Source organism: Malus domestica, chromosome 15 (assembly GCF_042453785.1).
Source record: "Malus domestica chromosome 15, GDT2T_hap1".
Lineage (NCBI taxonomy): Eukaryota > Viridiplantae > Streptophyta > Magnoliopsida > Rosales > Rosaceae > Malus > Malus domestica.
The window spans coordinates 16,873,443-16,882,534 of NC_091675.1; positions in this window are offsets into that span (position 1 = coordinate 16,873,443).

Sequence of the window (9,092 nt, forward strand, 5' to 3'; positions counted from 1 at the left end):
ATGAAAAACAAAAATAAAGATCTGAAAATATCAAGCCCTTCCACCTCAATCTCAATCTACAACCAGCGAAACCTCATCTCAACCTTTATGCTAGTCTTGAAAGCTTTGATTGGCCTAGTTAATGTATAGAAATCAAACTGGTGCTTAACGGATGTGACATTTTGTTGGGGAGTTGACCTTTGTAATTAGCTTAGTTACCTGTTTGGGTCCTTGTAATTAGGATATAATTAGGATAGATATTATTTGGTGTTTCTTTCCTTGTAAATTAATCTTGTACAATATATATTTCCCTCCTTGGTGAGAAGAATAGCATCAAAAAATTAAACCCCAAAATAAGCCATAATTAGCATGGTATCAGAGCAGAGATCCTAGAATTTTTGCTCTGCCCATTCCCCCAATCAAATTCGGCCCTCCCATGGAGAACCTACCACCACTCCACGATGGAAACAATTTCATCCTAACCGATCCTACCCCTATACTAAACACTACAACCCTAAACACTACTACCCTAACTGACCTTCCCATGTATCCTCCTGTTTCGAGTTCTTCCGACATGCCTCCGGAGTCCTCAGGTAATTGTGGTTACGCTTTTAATATGAATAATTGTGATACTCAGTCCGGTTTGATCATTGACTCCGGTGCCACAGACCATATGACCTATGACCCACTGATTTAGTTTGTGATAATGTTCTACTTCGATGAAATATTACTAATGCTAATGGTGTCACCTCATCGGTAACTGGTGCTGGCATTGTACAGTTCACGCTTACCCTCTCTTTGCTGCATACACTACTTGTACCTTCACTAAAGCATAAATTGATGTCTCCTGGCCAAGCTACTGAGCAATTGAACTGTTGTGTACTATTGAATCCGAAGTTTTGTCTTATTCAGGATATTCTCATGAATGAGATAATTGGTCATGGTACTAAGAGGGGGGATCTTTGTTTTGTGGACAATGTCAATTCAGGACGGGTCAATCTCGCCCAATGAGCCATTGATCACAAACGGCATTAGATATGGTTATGGCATCGCCGTTTGGGTCACCCATCTTTCAGTTATTTACAGCATATGTTTTCGGATTTATTTGTTGGTTGCTCAGTTTCAGACTTCAAATGTGACACTTGTGTACTTGCTAAGAGTCACCGTGTTTCTTATCTGTTAAATTCTAATAAAAGTGATATTCCTTTTGGTCTTGTTCATTCGGATGTTTGAGGACCATCTCCGATTACTACTTCTTCTGGTATTAGGTGGTTTGTAACGTTCATAGATGATTGCACACGGATGACATGGTTATACCTTCTTAAGCATAAAAGTGATGTGTTTCTAGCGTTTAAGACATTCCACACCATGGTTCAGACACAGTTTTCTACTAAAATCTAGATTTTGCGTTCTGGTAATGGTGGTGAATATGTTAATAATGATTTTACACATTATTTAACTAATCACGGAATACTCTACGAGACTACTTGTCCTCAGACTCCTTAACAGAATGGGGTGGCTGAGCGCAAAAATCGCCATTTATTAGAAACTGCTCGATCGCTATTGATTGGGGCGGATGTTCCCCGCTCCTCTTGGGATGTTGCTTTTCAGATTGCCACTTACCTTATCAACCACATGCCATCCAAAGTATTGCATTTTCTTACACCTTTACAAGTTCTTGTTATATTCATGCCTCTATTGTTCGTTTTAGTGCTCCTATCGTTAGTTTTTGGATGTGTTGCCTTTGTTCATCTACATAAAAATCAACGGACAAAACTTAACCCATGTGCTCTACGTTGCGTTTTTATGGGGTATGGACTACATCAGAAAGGGTACCGTTGCTACCACCCTTCTTCACGTCAGATGTATACTACCATGGATGTTACTTTTTCAGAGTTTGAGATGTATTACTCTCCAGCTTCTTCCAACCTTCCTCTTCATGGGGAGACACTGCATGACGATTAGGTTTGGACCATGGCTGCTGCCACTATTAGCCGAGCCAGTAGTCAAGCCTGCAGTGGCTGCGGTGCCAGCCCAGCCAACAGAAACAGCATCGCTGCCCACAAAACTAGCAGCAGGCACGTCAGTGCCTTCCTCACCCACGGCAACAGTGCTGCCACTTGTCGATCTTGAGACTTCTACTAATACTACTCCCCCTTATCTCAAAATATAGTATCGCCAGATGACCATACTCTAGAGAATATTCTTGAGGTAAGATCTACTATCCCTATTGATGTATCCGATGTTCCAAATTATCAGTTACATTTCGGCACAACCGGGGAAAGCCACCCAATCGATATTCACCAGAAACAACAAAAGGCTCTAAATATCCCATTGCCAACTATCTGTCATCACATAAATTATCAGAATCTGACAAAGCTTTTGTACAACAAATATCCAATGATAGCACTCCAAGTTCATTGAAGGAGGCACTATCTGATGATCGATGAACCAAGGCAATGGAGGAAGAAATGGATGCACTTAAAGAAAATCAAACATGGGATTTAGTTCTGCTACCCTGAGGAAAGAAGAGAGTGGGATGTCGATGGGTGTACACCATCAAGTACAAAGCTTATGGGTCAATTGAACGATACAAAGCACGATTGGTGGCCAAGGGATACACTCGGATGTATGGTGTTGATTATACAGAAACATTTGCTCTGGTAGCAAAGATTAATACGGTAAGAGAGTTACTTTCATTGGCGGCTAACTTGGATTGGCCATTACAGCAATTTGATATGAAAAATGCTTTCTTACATGGTAATCTTAAAGAAGAAGTGTATATGGATATTCCACCTAGCTATGCATCGGTTTCACAACCCGGAATGGTGTGTAAGTTGAATAAGGCATTGTATGGATTGAAACAATCACCTCGGGCATGGTTTGGTAGGTTTTGGACGATTATGAGGAAGTACGGGTTCAGGCAGAGCAATTCCGATCACAATACACTTTTCTTGAAACGTCGAATAGGTAAATTGACGACACTTATTATTTATGTGGATGATATGATTGTTACGGGTGATGATAAAGAGGAAATCTCAAACCTGAAAGATTACTCAGCAACTAAGTTCGAGATGAAAGATCTTGGTGGATTGAAATATTTCTTGGGTATAGAAGTAGCTCAATCTAAACAGGGTATATTTCTATCTCAAAGAAAATATGTTCTTGACTTGTTAGCCGAAACTGGAATGCTCAATTGTAAACCGGTTAACACCCCTATAGTCCAAAATCACCATCTTGTCGTGCACCCTGATCAAGTTCCCACTAACCGAGACCGTTATCAAAGGTTAGTTGGGAGGTTAATTTATTTATCTAATGCCTGCAGGGAAGGGCAAGGTTCACTATGCAATCGTTGCAGTTGACTACTTCACAAAGTGGGGTAGAACCCTTAGCAACCATTACTGAGGCAAAAATAGAAGACTTCGTATGGAAGAACATCTTTTGCAGATTCGGCATTCCCAATGCGATAGTCACTGACAACGGGTGACAGTTTGACAATAATAAGTTCAGGATGTTCTGCTCTAAGTTCAACATCAACTTATGTTTTGCCTTCCCAGCTCATCTCCAGTCTAATGGACAAGTTGAAGCCATCAACAAAATAATCAAGCGAACTTTGAAAACCAGCTTGGACAAGGCTAAAGGTTGTTGGCCAGAATTTGTACCCCAAGTTCTTTGGTCATACCGCACTTCGTATCGGACATCAACAGGAGAAACCCCATCCTCACTTGCCTTTGGTACATAGGCAGTTGTCCCAGTTGAGCTTGAGCAAGCAACGTTCCCAGTCCAAAACTACGTGCAAAGTCAAAATGATAAACAACTTACCCTCAACTTAGATCTAGTCGAGGAACACAGAAACCAGGCTCACTTGAGGAATGTCGTCTACAAGCAGCACATCTCTAACTACTATGACTCAAGGGTCAAACCTCATTATTTCAAAGTGGGGGACTGGGTATTGAAGAAAAGATTACTCTGCGACAGAGTCCCGAGTGAAAGAACACTTGTCCAAACTGGGATTGATCGTTTGAAGTTGTTGGCATCAGTCGTCTTGGCTCCTACAAGCTTAGAAGATCCGATGGCAAGACCCTTGGCCAGCCATGGAACGCTGATCACTTGAAGTACTATTACAAGTAAACTCACATTGTACAAGTGTTAAGCTTCAGTCGTTCGGCATCCTATGTAACGAAGACTATTTGGCATGAATTCAATAAAGAGGTGATTTAGACAACTCAGTCCTAGTCCTCTTACATTCCTAGCAATGAAACACTCGGGTTCAAAGCTTCAACATGAATGCTTCCAACATGAAACAAAGTCTAAGTATATGTCAACAAGACTATATAAATAAACAACAGCTTCACGGTATAAACACTTGAATGTCTCTAGGTGTTATTGGATCTGGCATGTTACACAAGGCTTCAACTTTCGCTAGATTTGGTTCAATGCCTCGTTTGTTCACTATGTGCCCTAAGAACTGCCTAGATGATACACCGAATGCACATTTTACTGGGTTTAGTCGCATGCAATTTCTTCTTAATACGTTGTGTTGTGTAGATGATCAATGTGTTGGCACCTTTCTTGGCTTTTGACGACCATATCGTCAATGTAAACCTCCATTGTATTTCCAATTTGATTTTTAAACATCTTGTTCACTAACCTTTGATAAGTTGAGCCAGCATTCTCGAGTCCGATAGGTATGACGGTGTAACAATACAACCCACGCTCAGTGATAAAAGCAGTTTTCTCTTGATCTTCAACAATAATAGGAATTTGGTTATAACTGGAATAAGCGTCTAAGAAAGACAACAATGCGTACCCGGCCTTAGTATCCACCGTCCGGTCAATTTTTGGAATTGGAAAACAATCTTTCCAGCATGCCCTGTTCAAGTTGGTGTAATCCACACACACGCGCCATTTTCCTTTTTCTTTCTTGCCTACCACTATGACATTCGACTTCGAGGAGTCTATCAACTTCTGTACTAATAATCTGATTTCGCTTTGGTGCAAATCTCCTCTGCTTTTGTCGGTGTGGAGGATAACTTGGATCCACATTCAGCTGGTAACATGCCACTTCCAAGTCAATTCCTGGCATGTCCCTATGGGACCATGCAAAAACATCAGTGTTGCTCCATATTAGATAGGATAGAGCCCACCCATATTCGTTTCGCAGGATTGGTTAGATCCAAAACCTTTTCCCTCAGTGGTTCTATAGTCGAGGGTTCTTGATCGTCACTTTTTTTTATCCTATTGTGGTGGGTCCTCCACTAATTGCTATAATGGTTTATTCTCATGCAAGTCCAAGCTGCGTTGTACTTTCTTGGTTGTCTTGATGTTTGTTGCCATGCTGTAGCATTTTTTGGCCTCCAGCTAATCCCCTTTGATGTTGATTGTCGTTTAACCATCCATTAACAAACACCTCATTACTTGACATCTGGTTGACGCTTCCCCATCCATTCGATGGATCCAATCAATTCTCATAATGGCATTATATGCACTTGGTGCGTCGATGATGACAAAAGTGACGAAAAAAGTCTTACCTGCTGTAGTGATGGGAAGAATCACGTCTCCAATGGGCCGGGCTTTAGTTCCTTCAAATGTATAGATGGGAGTTTGATTTGGCCTTATCTCTTTCTTGTTTAATTCCATCATTCTAAATGTGCTCCAAAATAAAACGTATGTGATGCTCCTCTCATCAATCATTATCCTTTTCACTCTTGAATTGGCAACGCATAGCATCATGACCAGTGCGTCATTATGGGGGAATTGAATTCCTTCAAGCTAATGGAGATGACTCTAAAATTCTCTAATTCTTTGGATACTTCAGGGGCTGATGTTATGTTATGCACGAGTCTAGACTTTTAGCTTCTTGTCTTTGCGACCAAGAGTGTGCTTCACGTCCCTTAGGAGGTTGGGGTCCACTATTGCTTTAAGTCATCTTTGAACGGTGATTTGCAGATCCCTCTGGCCGCTTCTAAGGCAAGTTCTGTCAGGGTATGTGGCTTGTATACCTTCACAATCTTGTTAATTTGTTCTCGCAAATCAACATCTTTTACCTTTTTTGATCATTTTCCCTTGTGTTTCTCTTCGCCCTGATTTTTCGTCACCTCAACACATTTGTTGGATTACGCGCTACTAGAGCTGCCCTTCTTATCTTCCTCTTCTGTACACTATCTCTTGGTGCCAGTCACATCTTCCACTGCGTTTCTTGCTTCAGCCTTCTTCAACTCCTCCTCTACTGTCTTTTTTGTTTCATGCAATTCCCTTGTTAGCCTTCTAAATTGTTCCATGGCCAGATTGGGTTCACTATTTTGGGATTGAGAACAAATTCTCCCATGCACCAATCGAGTCTTTGCATCTCCGGAGGGATTCAAAACTTCTTGTGCGGATCCAATCATATTTGTAGCTTGATTTTGTTTCGGTTCCCACAAATGACACCAAATGTTGAAGCGAAATTTCCTAAAAGAAGAAATACCTCCACAGATTTGTTGACCGCAATCCTCACGTTCGCCAAATCATTCGTTAAAGATGTCCCCGAATAGTCTTCCTTCGTAGCTTGCCTGGGCGAGGTACCTGCAAGAGATACTCTGATGCTTAAGTCAGTCAATTGATTTTATATTCTCTGGTTTCTCTCAGGTTCTCCTTACGTCCCTTGTTCTTTGGCTCATCTCCCTATTTATAAGATTACATGATTGAGGATCAAATACCACGACATATCCTCCTTTCCCACTTCCTTCGTGGTCATCCGTCATATGATTGCATGCCTTAGGAACAAGTACCACGACCTGTCTTCCTCTCCCACTTCTCCTCCGTAGTGGGGGTAGTTATCTAGGCATGTTCCCCTTGTGTCTGTAGGGGTAGTTATCTAGACATGTTTCCCTTGCGTCTATATATTTCTTGTGGGCTTTCCTTATAATTTATCTTGCACAACACCTTCTCCTTGGACGATTAGTATTGGTTCATGAGTTCCGAATTTTATCCCCCCACAGTTTCTCAAAGGCCTTCATGTTTGAAAGCTTCTATTGTTGTCGAGATTTGATGTCGTATTAACAATTGTAGATACTACTAATAGCAAACTTCCAATGACAACAGAAAGCAGCACTAATGAATTTATTGTTAATGGTTACATATCCTGCATTGTCTATACAAATACTAGATACATATGCAGTGGTGTTAGCAATGGTGTAAGCAGTGGCGCACTGCAGTTTTGGAAGCAACGGTGTAGTGCATTGTTATATATAACAAATACTTGTTACAAATCTTGCATTATTGCTTTTAATTTACTTTTGTGTTGTTAGCTAGGATGGAATTAGTGGTGTATGCTCTTATTATGTGATATGGTTGCGCAACTAGTCATAGTCAAGTAAGGTGTCACGTCTTGTATCCACATAAAGTAGTTTCTTGTTTGAAACTTCCAAATCAGTGAAATCAAACTTGTTGAGGTTCGATAATATGCTGAATGGCGGAAACATGAATGTGATTGGTGTTTTAGGAAATAAAATTTGCATAAACAACAAAGTTAGAACATGCAGGTTCTAAGACATGGTTTGATTTAAACAAATTTAAGCATGGAGAACTTCGGGTCTCAACATGAGTATTACGCATTAAGAAACTTCAGGTTTCTATGGTACTTATCTGAAACTTCGGGTTCGGAAATATGAACTTCAAGTTCATAATACATGCAAACAAACGTAATATATACAAAACTGTGCAAATAAATCTTCATGTCTAGAATTATAATTTAATTATTTGGCATTATGGCCAAAATTAAAAGTTGGGCGAAAAAATTTAAAACCCATAAGGCCTAAAAAAAATAGGCAATACAATTGGTGGCCGAAGCTGGACCAATGCCCACATGGGCTTTAAAAAAAATAGAATCGGGAAGCCCAAACCCAAAAAATTAGGCTGGGGTCAATTCAGGCCGAGCAGTACAAGAAGTAGGCCTTGAATTGTGCAAGATCCAACAATCCAAAACGGCAGCGATCGTGTGTTTCGCTGTGTACTAAGACATCGTAGCCCCACGAGCTGAGGTTATACGGGCCAAGCCAAAGCAATGAGCCCAAAGGAATGAAAAAAAAAACTGTTTTTTTTTTCAGGCTAGGAAGAACTAAGGCCCAATTGGGCTCGAGTGGACTAAGAAAACATCTCAGCTGCTGTTAGGTGAGCTCATAGGAAAGGAAGACAAGCGCTGCCGCTTCTGGCAGTTATGTTCTGGGTCGGGACCATCAGGGAAAGTCAGGTTCCAACGGAGAGCCATGCATGAGTGATGGAGAAGGTTACTCTTAACGCCGAAGAGCCAAAAACCCACGGATTCGAAATCGGGATTTCATCAACGATGATTGCAGGTCATTGGAGTTGGTTGTGGCGGTCGTGCACAGGTCTAAGCCCAAAAGGACATGGATGACGCCATGGGTGTCACATTCTGGGTTTAATGGAGGGCTGCAGGCCTTCTTGGCTTATGGCTTGTGGCTCGGCATAGGGGAACTCAGTTGCTCGTTGGATCTCCACCAAAACCCTAACATATTTTTAATTTTTTAGTTTTTTCAATTCAATTCAATTCAATTGCATATAATAATTCATAGTAATATCACAATATCAATTCACATAATTCAACAAGATTATGAATATAATGCATACACAATTTATGTAGAATCTAGAATTCAAAAAACGTAAAGTTGGGTCATGCATTATGGTGAATGTTCATGCTATCAGGGCTGCAAAAATATCGAGATAAAAACCGTTGTTTTGGAAGAACCTGATTGCGTGATAATATTGGTGAACTGTTTTGATGCAAAAAATTATTCCTTCAATTTTGGCTTTCCATCTCCAAAGCTTGCATCACTTCAACATAAGGAAATAAATTGAATCAATAAAAGTATATGAATTCAAGAAAATCAAAATTTAATCAATTAAAATAATTGAAACGTAATACTCATCCAATTGAAGATGAATAAATTCTCTTTAGCACAGCGCAACGAACGTGCTGATAACATGTTATGGCCTATACTAAAGGGTGCGGCATAAAGAGAAAGAGAGTGGAGAATAGACTTGAGGAATTATGTGCTGATTCCCCAGTCTTTGTGCCTTTATTTATAGTAATAAAGAGGAGAAAAACTTGCTCT